Source organism: Acomys minous, assembly GCF_964271855.1.
Source record: "Acomys minous genome assembly, chromosome: 14".
Classification (NCBI taxonomy): domain Eukaryota; kingdom Metazoa; phylum Chordata; class Mammalia; order Rodentia; family Muridae; genus Acomys; species Acomys minous.
Window position 1 is genome coordinate 89038546 of NC_140496.1, and position 21718 is coordinate 89060263.

Here is a 21718-nt window from a genome sequence, read left to right on the forward strand (position 1 = left end):
TGTAGTTCTTTTGTTGGAAATTCTAGTTAGCTTATTTTCCTATTAACTAACTCATTCAGTGATTTTTTTGGTTAGTTTTGAAGTTCTTTATAGATTGTAAATATTAATCCTGATACAGATATATCAGTGGTGTAGCTATTTCCCATTTGTAGACTGTCTTTTTGTTCTGATTATTTACTTTTTTGGGCAAAAGTTTTTAATTCTACGCAATTCCATTGTCAAGTTGACAACGAAGGTTAATCACCTTCCTCTTTCCCTCTCTTCCTCTCTTTCTCTCTCCTCCCTCTGGTTATGTGGGTATGATAATACCATTCTACTTGTTCTCCACACCACATTTGGCTGTTTTGACTCTGCATGCTTTATAAGTGATTGTGTTTTCAGGGTAGCAAACTTTATGCAGATACATCTACTTAGAAGATTTAGTTAGCTGAATGCACTCTGTGTGTCAGATACTTCAGGCAAAAATGTCTACTGATAATTATAATCTCCATTTGCATAATCTACTTTTATGATTAAGAAAATCATCCTTACTTCTGGGTAAGATGTGGATTAGAAGCTGCTTCCATGTGATACAGAGAAGTGAGGGTAACAAAAATAGATACTTTACCAAGAGAAAGGACATTGGAAGTCACAGCAGAGAAACAGGACATCTGGCCAGTAAGTAGTCAGGGTTCCAGCTGCACAGCTCCCTAGAAACAGGAGGAGAAAAAGTTTCAACAGAAATATGGATGAACCTGGTAGGAAAAAGATTGTCAATCCCAACAGGACAAACCACCATTCTTAAAATCCCAAATCCAGTTCAGGGATTGGGGAGATAGTGCCTTATCTGGAGTGATGGATCCATTTGTTCATTCCCATGTCTCAAAGGCAGATGGCATCTTACAGGGAGCCCGTTGCTAAAAATCTAGCTAGCATGAGGATCTGAGCACAAGGAATAGTGGTGAGTCCACAGTCTCTTGAGCACCAACACTGAGAGGTAACCATGGTGTAGGAGGGCACACAGTGATCCCCTGGAAAGTTTAAGTGACAGGACGTTTGTACACAGTGAGATGAGGTAGCTCCCACTTTCAATGGTTAGGAGGTAACAGTAAATGAGAATAACATTGGAAGTCTGATGGCCCCAAGTCTGGTGTCAGCAGGTGGATCAACCTTTGAAGTCCTCTATGCATTGTCGAGTTCACTGCTAGAGAGTTCTGCTATTGCATTTGCAGCCTCATTCCTCCAACAGGATATTTAAAATTCAGCGCGTTGCAGGAGTATAGAACGGAATGACAGATGGGCAAAGTTTGTTAACACACCTTACCCACATCATATATTGGATGGGGCTCTGGCAAAAACCTCAGGCAGTACAAACGTGGAAGCCTCCAGACTATAAGAGTGTCTTCCCAGGCTGCAGGCTGAAAGCTATGTGTTTCTAGAAAAGGCCATGGGACATAAATGAAGCTACAGAAGTTCAGGCTGTTCTTACAGACACCTGACACTTACCTAATACAGGCTCAGCCTCAGGGAAAGGAAAGGAAAGAAAATAATCTATAAATTCATTTCACTCATCTCCCGTCCAACTGGCAGGCTCAACTTTAGAGGATCAAGAGAAACAGTGACCTAAAACTTCTCTTTCTTCCCAACCGTTGCCCGTTCTTCCTCTTAGAGATGCTTTTAAGAGATGTTTTTAAAGAGATTAACTTATGTATTTCCGTATTGTGTACTTTGTCTGCATGTATGTATGGGCACTATGAGTGTGTCTGGTGCCCGCAGAGGATGGAAGAGGGCATTTAAGCATTACTCTCTTCTTTGTAACATTTCCCATAGCTTTTGTTTAACTTACCTTCCCTTGTGTAGCCCCCTTTTTGTTTCCTCTTCTGATAATTCACTTGTTTTCTATTTGCATTTATGTCTTAAACAATTTCCAATTGGTTTTGTAGCATATTTAAAACTATCTTGCCATATTTTGTACTACGGACCCTGGTAGATAATAGTGTTTTTCATCACTTTGAAGTGAACTTCTATATTTCGTTCAGTACGGTGCTGCTGTTACAGACACTGATCGTCTCCCCTTTCACTGCACTAGGAAACACACCCAGAAGCATGGGATGAACATTAGAATAAAACCAGAAGACACCACAACAAACATGTATCTTTTTTTTGGTTGGGTTTTTTTTTTTTTTTTTTTTTTTTTTTTTTTTTTTTTTTTTTGCCTTTTTGAGATAAGGTCTCTCTACATAGCCGTGGCTGTTTTGGAACTCACTTTGTAGACCAGGCTGGCCTTGAACTCACAGATCTCTGCCTTCCTTTGCCCCCAAGAGCTGAGATTAAAAGTGTGTGTATGCCACCATACTGGTTCACGTGTATCATTTGTTACACAGAAACAAGACAAAGCAAGGCAACACAATGACAAACCTAAAAAAATCTTAACTCCTCAATTGCTGACCACAAAGATTCTGAAATGGTTAAATGCTAAATAAAGGACTTAAAACTTTGTATGTAAAATTTCATAGATAATAATAATAATAATAAAAACAGATAAATGAACCAAGGATTCAAAGACCCAGAAAACAAAGTCAGCTGCAAAGATGAAAAAGTTAATATGGTGAGAACATCAGCAAAAGCACTGGAATTCTGAAGAAAGAAATCCCCAAAGGAACTTGAACTGAAACAGTGAGTCAAAATAAGCTCGGTAGCTTATCAGACTACAGTGGAACAAAACTGAAAATCAATACAAATCATAGCAATAGAAGTTATACAAATACATAGAGATTGAATGATGAGTACATTCTAATAAGTTATTAAAGATATTAGAGAGGAAAATTTAAAATTCCCAGAATCAAATGAAAATGAAACTACAACTTCCAAGAACCCTTGGGGTTTAGCAAAGATAACTCTAAAAGGAGAGTTTAGAGCTATGAGTGCTTAATGGTAAAACTATGAGGAGACATCAAATAAGTAATATTATGGTATACCTCAAGACAGAAGGACAAGAACAAGCCAACCAAAAATCAATAGACAAAAGTAAATAATAATAATGATGATGATGATGATGATGATCATCATCATCATCATCATCATCACCATCATCAGAGCAGAAATGAATGTAATGGAAATGCAAATAATATGTATGTAGAGCAATGAAAGAGTTCGCTCTTCTAAATAACACATAATATCAACAAACTCTTAGTTTAGCTAAGTAAAAGAAAGAGCAAAAAGAAAAGGAAAAAAAAAGAGCAAAACAAAAATTAATAAAACTAAAATGCAATATTGTTTCTCTTTCAAACTCCTGTGAAACAGATACCAGTTAAATCAATCCAGAGAAACTTCAGGCAATACTTGAAAATGTTATTACATTGTAAGACACATTCAGGCTTGGGAGATGGTGGGTGAAGTCATCAACATTCTCTCATATGTGGGTCCTAGCTTGTGATGCATGTGTATTTGTAAATGAGGATAGATGTAGGTGAAGGCTAAAAGCCTAGAAAGGAGAACAGGGGAAGATAAAATGGATGGTTGAGGTGGGGGAGAAAGGACACATGTGATCTGAAAAAGGAAAGGAAACTGGGGAAATATATGGAAGGAAGAAGATGGAGGATGGGAATCCATTAAAACAAATTTTGTTTGAAAATATCATAATGATACTTATGACTTTGTATACTACTTTAAAAACATGTACAAAGAATCTCTCAATAAAGAAAGGCCAAGGCTGGTTAGATGCACTGTCAAATTCTACCAGACCTTTAAGGAAGAGCTAACACCAGTGCTCTGAGAGCCATTCTGAAAACAGAAAGAGAATTACTGAACTCATTCTACGAAGCTGGAATTCAGCAAAAATAGGTTAAGTACAGACAAAAATTTACATAACTGGAGTTCAAGAATGTAACTCGGTGATAGAAGGCTTTGCTGATCAGAAAAAAAAAACACATTTAATTTTATGGTATTTATGTTTTCAAGAAAAACATCCATATCTTTTTTCAAACCTTTCGGTAGGATGGCCAGACTCAGCCACATTTTGAGTTCTTGAGCAGCCTAGGCTATATAGTGAGACCATGGCTCTAAAAGCAAAAGAAGCACACAAAAAACCTATAAACCAGTGTGCCTGAGGAATGTAATACAACGAACAGAACATTTCTTAAGCACACTCACAAACAAAACTCAAAAATCTCATTAAAACACAACAGTAGATCACAGGGATACAAGATTGTTTCAATATACAAATCAGTAAGTAAAATATAGCAATAAACAGATTTAAAGGCAGATATCAAATGACTGTTTCAGTAGCAGGAAAAGCTCTTGACAATGCTCATCATGATAAAAAGCCCTGAAGAAACAAGAATAGACATCGCTTAAATGTTTTTTAAATATATCTAATTTTATTAGTGAACTATAGCTAAATTATTCATCATATTTTTTTCTAATTCTTATTTTAGATAATGCTTGATAACATTTTCCTTTGTCCCTTTGTTCATTCAGAAATAATTTTTATTGAAGTCTTTAAAACAATCGTGTGTGTGTGTGTGTGTGTGTGTGTGTGTGTGTGTTGTTATGTGTAAGTGTGAGTACAGATGTGCCACAGTACGGTTGTGGAGCTCAGAGGACAACCGTAGGTACTGGTCCTCAATTTCCACCTTGTTTGAACCTGGTCACTTTGATGGTTGCTGCTATGTGCCTGGCTTGGTGGCCTAGGCACTTCCTGTCTCTTCCCATCTCTTGTACAGTGCTTGGAGTTAGAGATTCACTACAGCAGCCAGTTTTTACACAAGTCGTGGGCATTCAACCCCAAGTCTTCATGCTTGTATGACAAGTGCTTTATCCACTGACCCACATCAGGCAGTTCTCAAAAGCCTTTTCCTTTGTTAGGCTCCTAGGTCAATAACTATGTTGAGCCTTGGAATATGTATGAAAGACAGCACATAAAAAATAATTGTGATAAAGTCTTACACATACTGGTGTAAATCTATGTTTTATTTTTTGTTAGTTAAGGATATATTATATAGGATTTCTTGGCCAATATTCAAAGGTATTCTGAAGCCTATAGATAGTATTGCCTGACAGCTTTCTAGGTTGAGCCTATCAATTTTTAAAGACATTGGCAATGTATCATTGTTAAACTTCTTACCACTATCAGAATATTATTCATGTTGTATAAGTGTTTGCTTATTTGATAGGCAAAAAGTATATCTCATAATTCACTTCTCGTGTCCTTGATTACTGTTGGTTAAACATGTTTTCATGTTAATCAGATTTTTCTCTTCTTTTCTTTTGGGAACTTTTGTGAATATCTCTTCCCTTTGCATATTCTCTTACTAAAGGGTTGTTATTGTTCTTATCAATATGTATAGTCTTTTTATACTGTAAGGTTATTTACCTTTTGTGATATAATTTAGTAAATATTCACTCTCAATTTGTATGTCCTTCAATTTTGTTTGTGTTTTTACATCCTTTATAAAATTTTAATAGTTAATTTAATATTTAATTTTGTGATGTATCCACACTTTGAATTTTATATTATTTTACCAACATTAGGTTGAAGGATCTACTTTTGTAAATCAGCTTTCATATTCACTTTTTTTTTCAGTTATAAAACCACAGTGCTCAGAGAGGCCTCTAAGATAAAGGGAACTCCCTTGTAAGTTAGTGGAATACAGGGTTTATTGATGGACTCAGTTCTGGACTGGGTCAAGATAGTCATTTGGATCTCAGGAGACTAGCAACCTGCTTCTTCTAGCATCTTCCTTTGGTTCAATCTTGTTTATTTGTGGGCACCAGACTCTTCTAAAGTTTTGGTTTCTCTGTTTCCTTTACCGTCCTAACTACAATCTTCCTTTTTCTTTGCATGTGCTTTATTTTAGACGCCTCTGCTAATCAGTTACAGTTCTCCATGATTCATTGTTCAGATTTCAGAGCATAACTTTGTCACCTGTACATAACAAGTCTCAGTATGTATGGATTGATAGCCAATATATGGACGGATTTTCAGTACTTCTTCTAGGGGCTCCCCTTTGACTAGTAAGCTAGATCAAATGGGGAAGAAGTGATAGTGATGCCAGTTGATCCTGGTGGTAGGCTGAATGCTGCCTTTGAGAATGGACTGTGCATGGGTATTGGAAGCCCTGTGATGAACATCACTGTAAAACACTGTTGTCTATAAAAATGCAGTGGATCATTCAGGACATCATGGTGCTAACCTGTCCTACTGCCTGCCAGCTCTGTGTCCTTACCTACATGTCTTAACATTTCTTAAATCAAAGTTGGATCATCTACAATGTGTTTTATAATTTTAAAAAACCGGTGAGATGGCTCAGTGGGCAAAGATGCTTATCATACAACACTGATGCCCTGAGTTCAATGCCTGGAACCTAGACCTGGAAGAGAGAAACAGATATGGTAAGTTGAACTCTGACCTCCATGTACATGTCATGGTATTTACACACACACACACACACACACACACACACACACACACACACACACAATAAAAATACTCTCAAATACCGAAGTAGCTCTAATTCTTTTTATGCAATCTTTGAATGCTTTACAAAAGTAAAAAGTTTCCTCTGCTTTGTAAATGTGCTCTTTGATGAGCACACAGGAATACTGTTATACTTATCTGTGAATTGAAGGAAGCAACACATTTCCAAGATGAGTGCTGATGGAGTTTAAAAGGACTGATATCCACAAGATCAAATATGCAGCACACACAGTCCTTGGTTAGAAGGTGGTTAATGATGGTGTGAAAAGGCCATTTGTCATTTTAATATAAAAAAAAAGAAAACTAATGCTAAATCTTGCTAAAATCCCGAAGAGAGCAAACTGCACAAAATGCCCCTCAAACTACCAAACCCAACAGTTAAAAATCATTAACATCAGCAGAAAACTGTTCAATGATTCGTCTGTTGTTTGGGGGTGGGGCTGGTAATTAATGCTAGCTGGCTGAAAAGCTGCCCTCAAATCTGAGTAACTTCGAAGCATAGTTGTTTATTTCTGAATTGTATTACAGGATGGAAACCTGAGCTGTGGCCAAGTATGATTATGAGCGATGAATTCCTAGCATCTGCAGACAGTGCTATTGTGCCTTCTTCCCTCTCGTGCACTGACTCCTTGGCTTTTTGCTGGCCAGAAGCACAGCAGAAAGAAGGAGCACAAGATAGTCCTTTCTCATTCTTTGTCAGAACCCATTTGGCCCTACCATGATCCCAGGAGAGACTGTGAGATGTAGTCTTGCAAATTACTCACCATTAACTGCGGAGGCAGGAGGGGCAGGCAAGAGCTTATCCAAAGGGAAGTTTCTATCTTAAGACTCTAATGGTAATAATGCCATTGTCAACAACAGTCTTGTTTCCTAGTAGCTAAAAATAAATTTTCATATAAAAACAAAACCAAGGTAGTTTTGAAATTTTCTTATTAATATAGACAAAGTATTAATAAAGTTTGCAACAACAAATGACTGTGTTTAGCTGTACATTTGGGTGATTTTTTTTTTCTCTCAAAGCCAATTTTTCATAAAATCTTTACAGCTAAATTTTCAATTTCAGGGGAAATAAATGTTTACCAATGACTCAGAAGATCATTCTTAATTTCTACATAATATTATTTCATGTGTATTTTGTTGTTGTGGGCAGCAGAGCATTTAAGATAAGGTCTATTTAGCGGAGGTTATCTAACTCACCACCCCTGCCTAGGCCTCCGAGTTACATTCCACCACACTTAGCTTTACTGTGACTGCAGGTGCTAATTACCTCTAATTTCACATAAGAAAACTAAAAGAAATGCTACTTGTTTTATCTTCCGGTTTCATTGAAAGCACCATTTAAAATGTTTTAACTGATTCACAAGGCTGTCTTTCTCTTTTTCGTTCACTCCTACCCACAATAGAATCCTCTTTCCCTTCCCTTTTCTAGTCTACCTTTTCTTAAGAGAAGAGCCACTCTTGCACCACCTAGGGGACCTTGCTGTTTGACTATGCATTAATTTGTGAGACACTGTCCCTCACTGAGCCTGGGGCTCACTGATCGGCAAGATTAGTGGCTAGTGAGGTCCAGAGGTCCCTTCTGCCTCTGCTTCCCCGGGACTTGGGTTCCAGCCGCATGCCACCACACCCAGCTTCACACAAGGGTGCTAGGGAGCTGAACTTAGTTATTGTGCTTGCTTGCATAGCAAGCCCTTTACTGACCGAGCTGCCTCCCCACATCCTCAGCAGCGTTTTGAGTGCACGGACATAGTATTTCTCTTTCTCTTACAATGTTGAGGTCTTCAGCATTTCCACTGACTTTTCCCTTTCATTTCTTATAATTGCAATGTGATGGTCTCTCTTCCTTGCACAGGGGCCATGTTAATCTTCTCTGTATCGTTCTAACTTTAGTATGTGTGCCTAAGCATGCACGATGATCTCTTTCTCGCCTTTCTTTGCCACTTTGGTTAGAAGTTTTTAAACATTATTGATTTTTCAAAAGAATAGGATTTGTTTTCACTACTTTTCCTAATTTCTATGCTATATTGTTTATTTCATCCTAATGAATATGTGGTTTTTGCCATCATCTGAAATAGTTTCAAGTGTAATTGATTACTTTTCCCTCTGTGAACATGTTCTTAATTTCTTAAGCCTATTGTGATCATTTCTATTTTTTAAATCTTTTTTTCATAATCGTGTTAACTCTCACAATAGAGAATGTAATTTTGCCAGTTGATTCTTACAGTTTAGGCTATCCTTGTTTCTGGTATTTTGACTTTACTAGCAGTTATGCAGTAACTTGGAATATTCATTAGTCCTGATTAGAAGATCCAGCTTCGTCTATGCACATAAAAATAGTATTGCGCATTGAATACAAGAGTGATTCTGAATATATTCTGATATATCCTGCTGTGTTGTGTTAACAAAGGAAGGAAAATATTGCTAAAATTCTACTGATTAGAAATTATTCTGATTTTTATAGTCTTGGTTTCTGGCTGACTGATTTCATTCAAATTCCTTGGCTTTTCTAATGTCAGTACTTTTGAGCAGGCAGGTAATGTTCCTTGGCTTCAAACGCTTGACAAAGACTTTTCTTCCATTGGAAAGCACAGAAACAACATCTTGCACCTCTTTTTCAGTTTACACAACAATTAAAAAAAACCCACAAGCATGTTAGAGAAGAAGAGCAGAAAGCCAGTTTTCCCACCAGCTTAGTTATAAATATGGTTTATCAATAGTCTTCCTTTAAGTTGTCTTCATTTTGTCATAATAAACCATCAACAATTCCAAAGAATATTGCAATTAAAATATATTTAAGGAATCATGGTTGTTATGGATACTGGTAAGTACCCTACACTGTGGAGTGCTGCATCCCTATGGGATTATACATCCATATTTATCAACTCTTAACTCAATTAAGACCTTATTAGGGGGAAATATTTTGAAATTTGCATTAACATGAGTGGCACAATTCGAGATATTATAATCAGATAATCAGATAGCACATCCTAAAGAAATAATTTTGGAATGAACTTTTGATGAAAGAAAACATCAATGTTAAATTAGTAAAGTTTTATATCAATCAGCAAGTTACTAGTTTTTCCTTCTTTTGTTTAAATAATGAATGTGTTCATTATTTACAACAGTCGTACAATAGTTAACCATCTACTAAATGCAAAGCATTGCTTATCTTGTACATAGGAAGACCATACCAGTAAGACACATGTGCCCACTCTATTTGTATAATGTGTACAAATAACTAAGGATGGGCATATGATAAAATTCTAATTATCCATTAAATGATTTTACAGACTGATACTTGCTAATGTGGGAAGTATACACCATATGTTCTTAAGTGAAAAGCAGCCAGGTTTAAATTAATGTGTAAAATGTATAATTTTATAAAAATATGCTTCAAAAATTGGAAGGATATATGTAATGTTTATAATAATTAGTTCTGCTGGTGGTATTCTATGTGATTTTTTTTTCTGTGACTTGTTTTCTACATTCTCATGGTTTCTGTTTTAATCACATAACATATTTGTAAGTAAACAGGTATGATACATAAGGAAGAAAGTCCTATGTAGTCCTTAAAAAGACATGGGTTAAATAGGAGACATTATAAAGCTCTAGAGCTACTGACCTGTTCAGGAGGATAATCTATTAAGTAGTTGCTGTTTCAGTCTCTGGGATGCACTGGGAATACATTCCCTAGTTTCATGAAGTCTCTTAATTGTTCTTAAGTCTTTGTATAATGTCTAGAAGCGGTATATATTTGTTCGTTATCTCAGAGGCCAGTTTCCTGTAATTGCAGAATGTTTTGAAGGGTACAATTGAAATGAAAGATCTTGTCTTCCTTTAAATGTCATCAGGGAAAATCTGAAATGTATCAGAACTAGAAGAAAAGATTAAACTGCAGAATTAGAAAAATAGACCAATGGCAATTTTTAATTTTTGTATTATGAAGAAAACATTCAAAGAGACAAAAGAAACTCAGAAATGTCACCATTTTAAACATTTGTTGTTAATGGTGAAAAGCCTTCATTTGTATATGCATTTATTTATCTTCCCTGAAACAGACAGCTCCAGAGTCTTCACATTTTTGGTACAAGAAGCTCTGAACCCTTGGTTTGCTCTGGAATATGTTATAACTTGTGTTGGGACAGACACTAGAACAGAGGTATCTATTGTTGTCTACTTTGTGATACTCAGGGCAATATTACCATTGATTATTCAGTGGCCACAGACAGGCAGGGGCAGTAAATAAAGGGATAGTGATTGTGTTGTTTAGCAGTTTACTCTGAGATAAAGCATTTCATTTTGAAGGGAAGCTCATTAAAACAAAGATATTCAAAAACAGTGGTTTCAATCTTCCTAATGCTGTGACACTTTTTAAAAATTATTTTATTATTGTACATATACATTTCTATTATTACACATATATACAATAGATTACTATGACAAGAAGAACCATGACACAATCAGGAATTATATAAATGTTACATTCTTAGTGTTCTGGCTATTTGTATTTGACAGCCTTGAAGATGACATCTTTCCTACCTTGGTGCTTCTGAATTTCTGAACATAAATCAATCTCCATCCCATATTGTCATTGTCAACTTAGAACACCTATTTAGCCCTAAAAACATCTTAACTCCTAAACAACTAAGCTTCATTGTAAAACTAAGCTACCTTGTCTTCAACTCCCTCAGAGAATTGAGAAGGTGTAAGCTTGATTATCTGAGTATGCCAGGAGTGCAGGTTAGTAGCTTTCTAAAAGAAAAGATAACAGAGACAGTTTTCTACCTGAATAGTCACCCAAAACTCTCTACAACATTGAAACATCTTCAGCCTTCGGGCCCAATATATCTGACAGACATATTTGTGAGGACTTGCTTACCCTGTCTTGGCAGAGTTTGTCCGTCAACTCTGCCTGCATCTAAGCTTGCCCCCCCCCTTTATTTATTTATTTATTTATTTATTTATTTATTTATTTATTTTGCAGAATTCTGTCTGTGGTAGAAATTAGGACCTTTTGCCCAGTGGGTTGTTTATCACATTTGAAGCCATCTCCATAAGGAGGTTCTTTGATGCTCATCATCTTCTTTGAGGTAGGCTGAGTCTTGACAGGAGTTAACCTATCTCATTGTCAATGAATCTTTAAAGTAATAAAAAAACCTTTTTAAATGCCATATTCTGCATGTTTCTGGGGTTTTTGAAGACTTTGTCTTTCTATAGAGTCATATCTATCTGTTGTACCTAAGATGTATATTCTTGTGATAAAAGTAGACTAGCAATTGACATGACCATGATTTAATCTAATAACATTTAATTTGTATAACTTATTTCTCCTAAACAGCTTGATAGCACTTTCAAAGTATTGGAAGTAAGCCTTGCATTATAATTGAGTTATATGGGTACAATAACTCATATTAGAGTAGAAACATGTGAGTTTTAACATAGTTTTTCATGTTGTGGTGACCCCCCAACCATATAATTATTTTGTTGTTACTTCATAACTATAATTTTGCCATGGTTATGATTCATAATGTAATATCTGACATACTACCTTGAAAGAGATCACAACCTACAGGTTGAGAACCACTGTTCTAAAAGGAGGTGAACTATTCTATTCTGTAGAAAAAGCTCACTAAAACTCAGAAACTAAACAACTCATTAGCTTCAACAAGTTCTTAAAACTAACCAGATGTATTAGACTGCTTTCTCAAGCATCTATAAATAGTAAGGACTGATGATATTCTCAGACCAACCAAGCTGCATGGAAAAGAGTCTTCAAACAACTGAACTGCCTGTAGTTGTGCAGTGCACTCCTGATTTTCAGCTTTAATGAGCTGTCACCTATATGGGGGTATACTTTTGGTGAGTCATTTCTGCTCCTCCAAGTAACCCTGCACCCATACTCCTATGAGAAACCCCAATAAACTCATTGGCTTGCAAAGTTGCACTTTGGGATATGCTGAATTTGATCTTTTGTCAGTTCTGTATTTGGGGTTAACAGATATTTGTTCACCTCTCCTGAGGAATACTGCCATAAAGGTATATTCTTTTGGTGAAAGAGTAGAGAACTCTTAAGCCTTAATAAAGAAAATTATTTTTCACAGAACAGCAAGAGATATTGCTATATCATCTTACCTCCATTACCGCACCCTAGTTCATTTCTTTTATTACTTATTTATTCACTTTACATCCTGAACATAGACTCCTCCCTCCTCTCCTCCCAGTCCAACCCTCCCTCCCTTCTCCCCTCTTCCCCATCTTCTATTCCTCCAAAAAGAGGAGCAACCTTCCCCCAATTTTATCAAGTCCCATCACAACTGAGGATGTTGTCTTCTCCTGTGTCCTGGAGAGGCAGCCCCACCAGAGGCAGTAATCAAATAGCAGGCTTCAGAGTCCATGTCAGAGACAGCCTCTGTTCTCTTTACTAGGGGACTCCATGATGCCTGACCTGCCTACCTGCTACATCTATGCATGAGGCCTAGGTCCAGTCTATGCATAGTCCTTGCTTGATGTTTCGGTCTCTGCAAGGCCCTGTGGGCCCTGGTTAGTTGGCTTTCTTGTGGACATGCTATTACCTCCAGATCCATCTATCTATGCCCCCAATTTTTCTATAGGAGTACCTACACTTCATCCAAGTTTTAGCTATGAGTCTCCACATCTGTTTGGATCTGCTGCTGTGTGTAGTCCCTCAGAGGACAGCTATGCTAGGCTTCGGTCTATGAGCATAGTAGAGTACTGTTAATACTGTCAGGTGTTGGCTCTCAGGTTGGGCCAGGCATTGGTTGGACATTCCCTCAATCTCTGCTCTATCTGCTCTATCTTTATCCCTGAAGATGTTGTAGGCAGGTAAGATTTGTTTTGATTTTTTCAGATGACTAAGGGTGCTGAACATTTCTTTAAGTGTTTCTCAGCCTTGATCTCCTTTTGTTATCTTATTGCTCTAGCTAAAACTTCAAGTACTATATTGAAGAGATATGGCAAGAATGGGTAGCATTGTCTAGCCCTGATTATAGTGGAATTTCTTTGAGTTTCTCTCAATTTAGTTTGATGTTTGCTGTCGGCTTGCTGTATATAGTCTTTATTATGTTTAGGTATGTGCCTTGTATCCATGATCTCTCCAAGACTTTAAGCATGAGCAGATGTTGGATTTTGCTAGGTATAGTAGTCAGAGAAGCCATCTGTGGTCTCTTTGTGTTTGCAAGACCTCTGCAAAGTCCTTCTGGATTTTATGGTCTCTGCTGAAAAGTCAGGTGTGATTCTGATAGGTTTGCTATTGTATGTTATTTGGCCCTTTTCCTTTGCTGCTTCTAATATTTTTCCTTTGTTCTGTATATTTCATGTTTTGATTATTATGTGGCAGGAGGATTTTCTTTTCTGGTCCACTCTATTTGGTGTCTGTAGGCCTCTTCTCTCTACAGAGGACCTACAGAGAGAAGATAAACTTTGGGCAGGGACATTTCTGTGATGATCTGGAGACATAGGACAGAGTAGGCATCTGTGAAGGTATGGGGGTGATTATAGCTGAGATTTCTAGTTTAGGGTCCTGGAGACTGAGGAGGACACCCTATACCCTAATTCATTTCTTAATGCATGAGATTTATTTGTTTAAAACTGTAACTTTAAATGACCTGTGTGGAAAAGGGTATTAATCATGACAGTTCTGACATCAAAGAACGCCAATGTAGATGATGACAAGACTCAGAGTCTAAGTCCACCCACTTATGCTCTAATTTGCCTAAAATCTAGCCCATAATTCATACTACTTTGAACTCTAGTAATGTAATAAAATGGGATTCACTTTTTGGTAGTTTGGCAAACTATAAATCAAATTTGATTTGTGTGAACTTTTGAATACCATGTTGCTCGGTCCAATGATAGGATGTAAACTTACTCATGATTAAGGAAAATAAATTCTTTATAGTTGATAATGAGCTATCTTTATCTTGTTTTGCCTCCAATACATGAGTTGACAAAATTTCTCTCAGCATGAGATGGTGAATACAACTGGCTGGGTTGCAGGAGAACTTACCATTCCAGGTTGACACTAAACCCTTTACAACTGCACTTTTCTTCTTCTTTCTTTCTTTCTTTCTTTCTTTCTTTCTTTCTTTCTCTTTCTTTCTTTCTTTCTTTCTTTCTTTCTTTCTTTCTTTCTTTCTTTCTTTCTTTCTTTCTTTCATTATTGGCCAGGGACAGGGGGAATACAGGAAACATAAGGCTGTCTAGACAGTTTATGTTTAGACCATATAGTACTGGTACAGATATCTGATGTGGACCAAGATGACTAACACTAAACATCCTGAGTGCTAAGACTCAGAAAAAAAGAAAGAAGGTGGGGATGGGGTTGGGGGTAGGGGAAGAAAAGACTTAGAAACTGAAAGTAAACAGTGATATAATCTGCTTCTAAGTATTTTGGCAGACTGCCTCTTTTGTGTGGATTTAGTACAAATATAGTCTTGACATCAGAGGCAAGTGCCTTTACTTTTACTTTTAAAGCCTGTCTATGTATGTTTGCCTGTAGGCCTCTGTGACAACTTGCATGCTCCTTGTGTGCTGGTCTACACGTGTGTAGTGTCTACCTATGTGCAGCTCCTCTGTGCCAAGGTATGTCTGGGTGCCTGCAGGTATTTGTATGCCTAGTGGCCCGTGTGCTGATGAATAAAATGTATCTTATCTGCCCATGGCTCCTCACAGTCTCTTCGACTTCTCAGCCTCCAGTGACTCTCTTTAGTTTTGACATCAGAGTTCAGACCTCACAGGCTCTATAATGATCCAGTCAGTAACAGTGCTTTAACAGAATCTTCATGAATTTTGTGGTACTCTGAAGAGATGGTGAAACATAACTGGAGCTAAAGGGAAAAAATGAAACTATACTATAAGCCCTGTGTGTTTGACAGAAAAACATGTAAACGAATGAAGCGGTATATCTGCTATTAATTGGTAAACATTTAAACTAGAATAGGACTCGTAAGAGAAAGTATTTATGGATTGCTGGATGTCAAGAGTGTGGCTATAGGACTGAGCCAAAAATGAGAAAGTGACATAGACCTTAACTCTGAGAATCGTTTGGGTTTACTCTGGGTGTTCACTCAGACCTGATATTTCAAGGCTGCTCAGTAAATTTCTACTCTAACTCCTTATGCCTTTTTAAAAAATTTTTAAAAATAAATTTATTTAGATTACATCTCAATTGCTGTCCCCTCACTTGTATCCTCTGTTCCTCCCTTCCTCCCTCTTTTACCCTATTCCCCTCCCCTAGATCTGTGACAGAGGAGTGTCTCCTCCTCCACAAACTCCTATGGCTTTTATCTAACTCTAAAATATCTGGCTAGGACCCAAGGTAGACAAACAGTTTAAGATGTTTTGCTCAAGGAAACATTACAGAAATATCCTGGGTAGACATTCTTTCTGCATTAAGAATGACATATGCCACATAGTCTGTTTTAGGTGGCATTTGTGATATTTGTACATGTGTGTATGTGAAAGATAAATAGGTGATAGCTAACTACAGAGATTCAGGTTGTAAATCTTGACATGAAAACAGGACAGGAATCTATATTTGAATAAAAGTTGAATAATATTGCCTAAGTTTCTACTTGTTCTTCCCACAAAATCAAATAATATATCTATTTATCTGGCCCTAAATATTCCTGGGGTCTAAATGCATATCCTTCATCATAGAAGTTTCACACATTGATATGAATATATTTATTTCCTGCTTTTGTGCATTTTTAGTTTATTCTCATTAAACTCCCTCCCTGTGATCTCATCTCTCACAGCTAATGGTTCAAGGCTTGGTTCCATGCTTTTTCTAATTCAAACTTTGCCTGAGCTAAGAGAGAGTGCTAACAGTCCTCCTTGATTAAGATGACATTGTTTCTGACTCCAGATTTTGTATTCATCATGTTGGATTGCATTTAGTTTGTATCTTTCTCCCCATTAGATGCTGAGTTGCAAGAGCACACCTTCTGAATTATGAGTCTTGATAACTCTGGCATCTGGCACTTCAGTCTTACAAATTATTTATTGATTGGCTACCCCGATTAAATGAATTTGTGTTGGCAGAGGAGAAAGTTTCAAAAATTGAAAGGCTGAGAAGGAATTCAAGGAAGATAGGTGAAGGAAAGGCCTTGCTCCAGTGAGATGAACTTCATTTACTTGACAATTTCCTTTCAGGTTGACCTTGTGTGGAGGCCATCGCCTGGGCTGAACTCTGTGTACCTACAGCCATGCCTTTAGTTTTGGGGACAGGGGGGCTGTTATTTGCAAATCCTATGGGAAACTCTGCCTCTCAGTTTTGTTAAAAAGACTTTCCTTGAGACCTCCTCTGCTTGATGTAGCCACCTATTATGATGTATTTTTTCTGAAAATTCCCCAGAAATCTTCACCAAAGTGTTCAATTAATCCTCGAAGAATTTCTTTTTGCAGTGGTCAAATAGATGGTATGGGAGTACTAGAGCTAGAAGAAACACTGTCACAAGGAGAAAGGAAAAGGAACTCATTGTAAACTGGTAGGCATCCTAGTGTGTGAGATAAGTTACAACAGTTCTTGTTGTTAATGGCTATTGGCATCGCACTCAACAGTGCCATCACCTTGGGACTACAAAGGTAAAGGTTTCAGGGGTGATCTTAAATGGGTGTTAGTGAGTGTATGAAGCAACACCTGGTACAAAGGATTTGTCCCTGTACAAGGATGCTTCATTTGTAGTTAAAAGAATGGTACCTGATGTAGAACATTTTAAACCACTGAAGTGAGTGTCACAAATGCACTCTAGACAACTAGAAATGATCATGGGGACTTCCGGGGTTGTCCTTTCCTGGTCATGATACTGTAGACTCAAGGACCCTGTTGAACATCCCTCTCTGTATATATAGTTACTCCTGTTTGGGATGTGTTGGGTGAGTCCTGGCATGCTCCTTTGCTACTTCCTGCTGAGTGATCACTGAATTTTATTATTAAGCTTAGAACTATTTTTTTTTTTAGTCATAACTTGATACCTTTAGTGTTCCTTGGAGATCTATGTAAATAACCACACTTCTCAAAAGCCAGGGACCAAGGAATATACATTTGCCGGTGGCACTGTGGAAGTGTTTATGGCTTTGTGTAACGCAAGTAGCTCATGGGAGGTCCAACAGCAATATGATTGCAAGAAAGGTAAGAGGAGAGGAGTGGAAAACTGTTTTCCATTTTTTGACAAATTAATGGGTTTGCCCTGTGTCTTTAATGGATATGATTCTGGAGGTTAGATCAAAGTATTGGTATGGTTGATTCCAAGAAATGAATATTAAATGCTGACAGCATTGGGGGGGGGGAGATCTGAGCTAGCCAGCACTCACGAATGAAAAGGAGAAGTAAGGGCATGCAAGGCTGGAGAAGATATTACAAAATGAAATTCTTGATTTTCTTCACATTATTTCATATGGACTCTTGCTTGTGGCTGGGGAGAAATAAAAATGTAGAGCCAGCCCAGTATCAGCGACAATGGTGGAAAAAAGCAGACTGTCACTCTAACATAGATAGTTGGGCAAAATCAGCTTCCATACGTTTTGTCTGATACTCTAGAACCCTCCATGTCATCATCCTCATTTTCCCTAGAAGTAAGGAGAAGAAAAAGAGAGGCCCAAAGGATCAAGGCAGGGCTGCTTATCATGGGAAGGTAAGCACAGAAAAGAGTTAAGAGCTCCATAAGGAGACTATGAAGGTTGGTGGAGCTGGACACGGGGGGGGGGGGGCAACATAAACTGATACACCAACCAAGGACATTGCAAGCAGAGAACCTAGAGCCCCTGTTCAGTTATAGCTGATGGACAGCTCATTCTCCAGATGGGGAAGGGGGCCAGGAGAGTGGGGGACTGCCTCTGCAATGAACGCTGGTGCCTGAGACTTGAACACTGCCTCTTGGTGGTGAGGCCCTGTGGGAACACAGCAGAAGCAGGATGCTGGCTACCCAGAGGAGACCTGATAGGTTGTGGTCAGAAGGGGAGGAGGACCCCACCTGTCAGAGATCCAGGGGAGATGATTAGGGCAGAAGAGGGAGGAAGGGTGGGAACAGGAAGATAAAAGTGAGGGGGTACAATTGGAATGTAATGGGTACAATATAATTAAAAATAAATAAAAGGTGGAAAAAAAAAGAAAGGAGTTTATTTCACACTATAAAGTCAGAAAATCTAAAACATGAAGGGTGTTTGTCTACTTTACATCAGATAACAGAGATACTTAACATAATTATAACTAAATGCTTAAACAAAGACAGGAAGTATTACTGTTCTTAAAGGAGCTGCTGTGGAAAGGATGAGACAAAGCATGATGGTAGAACACATTAAACACATACAGAGTCCTGGCTTTGATCTTCAGCATGACCAAAAAAGTGTTAGAAAACATAAATGGGAAAAAAATATTTGAAAGAAAGACTAAAACAAGCAGTTCAATGGATGGCTTAAAGTAGCATGTAAGCACAATTAGGTAACAGAATTTGAGAAATGGGAAACAGAAGTCAGAAAAACAGTCATCACAATCTTTGAAGGAAAGGGGATGAGAAAAACCAAAACTTGGGAGACATGGAAGATTGTGCAATGATCATCCTTTATATTGAAGCCTTTCCAGAAAGCTTTAGGAAAACATCCTGGAACATTGAAGACACAATTACCCCAAACTTCTTAAACTTACAGATATTTCCTAAAACATTTGAGAGTACAGTGGAAATGTTGGTAAGGCCAGGCAAAAGGAGGAATGAGATACAAGTGTAATAAAATTTGAAGAGCAATTTTAACTGAAAACTCTAAATTTGGCACTGCCTCCTTTTGTGGAATGGTACATTGTCTATAGAGATCTTTGGACCACTTATGCAGGAATCTAAAGAACCCTGGGAATGTACTCCCTCTTTGAGTAACCCTTGACTAATGCCAACAGATGCAAGACTACAATTGTTCTGTTTCTTTGCCTTGCAAAACTCCCAACTGTTAACTTATCCCAAAATTTCCATGTAGGAGCTGTCTGCAGGTATGTTCTACAGTTCTTTGAATATTGCCTCAAGGCCTGTTGTTCTCAATAAGCCCACTTCCTCCAGCTAGGCCTTAATTCCCACAGTTCCACAAACTCAAGCAACATCAAGATCTGGAGACCAAATGTTAAGACACACAAGCCTATGAGGTACATCTCACATTCAAATCATAGAGCTTCTAAGGATCATTTTTGTGAGTACCTGTGACCCACTTTGAGGAATAAAAATACTGTAGTTTTGAAATTGCACTTAAGAAGTAACTATTAAGTTTCTCTTACATAGTTAAAGGCCATCATTGAAATGGATAAAAAAAATTAGCAAGAAAACCGGACTTTATGATATATGTTAGTGCAGACCAAATATTCTCATTTAACTAGTTGTTTCTTTGCTCTTTCATTCACTTTTCAGTGATTTTCCCTGTTCCCTAGTTCATTCACTATTGCATTGTTTTCATGTATAAGAAGCTACATTTACCTAATGAGTTTTTATTGTTGTTCAGTACAAAGTTTATTCTAGTTTATAGATGTATTAAAAATAATTCAATGACTATTTATTAAAATCTTTGTAAATTACAATTTTTGTGAGTCTCCATTTTTTTACTGTTATTTTGTGACAGTCTTGCTAGGTACGCCATTCTGATCTAGAACTTTCTGGGTGGTTCTGCTGGCCTACAACTTGCTGACTTTCTGTTTCAGTCTTACAAGTGTTGCAATTACAGGTATGTACACTATTGTGCTCTGCTCGTGTGTCTGAATTCTTAAAGAAAAAATTTCAACCTAGAGATTTGGTGATTTACTTCAGTTTGTACAAATAATCCATGGCGCCTTAACCCTTGAAGGAAGAATTTATTAGTTCTATTCAAATAACATAAAAATTACTATAGCATATAAGCATATAACTCATTGTAAGTATGACATATCATATTTATTTTGAGAATATGGTATCAAACAATAGATTTTATAATTTTAAAATATTATTTATTTACAGTGTTTTGTGTGCACGTGCCTGAGTATGCATATGCACCCGATGCCTGGAGGTGGCCTTAGAATTCAAAAGAAGGCATTGCATGCTCCTGAAGTCAGACTTATTGGCAGTTAGAATCTGTTCCACATGAGCGATGAGAACCAACCCCACGTCCTCTGCAAGCACTCCTAAATACTGAGCCACCTCATCATCACCTAGTACTGTGCTCCTGTTGCATTATAATGCCCAAATTGTTTCTTTGTATGCTGCATACAAATTAAAATATAAACATATTAATAATACATTTAAAAATTAAAGATGATTTGTTTTTGAAGTCTTCTGTCATAGGATCTGTCATTACATTTGATTACAGAATGCTACAGAATTATTCGTGCTGCAGCTTTTGGCTGTATCAATCAGCAACAAATTTTCTCCTAATAATTCCTAATCAGGAGAACAGATATCCCTGTACCCTAGTCAGCTGCGGTTACTTATAAAATGCTCTTTGACTGATTAGTTCAATTTCAAACTGTGGTCAGGAAAGTTTGTCATCAATTATGTCAACATAGCCCAAAATAGTTGGGAAAAATTGCCATAGCACAGTGCATTTAATCTGGGCAGTAATCAAGACAGTTACCACATAGCCAGTGCAGAATAGAAGGAAACAGTGGCATTTTTAAGTGATCACCTGTTTAAAAATCATCTGGGAGCAATTCAAGGTTTTAACATTAGAGGAGACCAGGGTCGTCTTATCCCTGTGTAGATGAAAAACTTAAGACTCTGTTCTTTTAGTATCCTGAAAATATTTCCATGATTTATTCATTCCAAAGCACACTTACAAATCTGAAATATCATTATGTGGCTTTGTTTAATTTTAAAGCTACCACTAGTTTTAAAATTTTAATAAACAACCGAACAAGTGGCAAAGAGAATACATTAAGGATGCTCACTGTTAGCCGGCGGTGGTGGCGCACGCCTTTAATCCAAGCACTCGGGAGGCAGAGGCAGGCAGATCGCTGTGAGTTCAAGGCCAGCCTGGTCTACAAAGTTAGTCCAGAACAGGCAAGGGTACACAGAGAAACCTTGTCTCTAAAAACCAAAAAAAAAAAAAAAAAAAAAAAAAAGATGTTCACTGTTGAAGAAAAGTGTATCAGTGGGAAAAGCCCTTAGTTTAGCAGGGAAACTAAAGAATATATACAGTTTACCAGGTGCTTTTGAGTTAAGCATGCTTCGGGTTTTTAATACTAGCCTTAGTGTTTGAAATGAATTCATTAAGCACATCCCAAATGAGTAAATTTGT

General features: G+C 37.4%; 1 long non-coding RNA gene across 2 annotated transcripts in view; it reads right to left on the minus strand.

Moving 5' to 3' along the window:
- The window catches only part of LOC311583562, a 161650-nt gene that overhangs the window by 7330 nt on the left and 132602 nt on the right, over window positions 1–21718 (minus strand). The window contains exons 2-3 of one of the 2 annotated variants that reach the window (XR_014774581.1): window positions 10080–10238; window positions 608–689 (exon numbers count right to left, since the gene is read on the minus strand). This is a non-coding gene — a long non-coding RNA (uncharacterized lncRNA). The remainder of the gene's footprint in view (window positions 1–607; window positions 690–10079; window positions 10239–21718) is intronic. The other variant, XR_014774580.1, reaches the window with a different exon arrangement.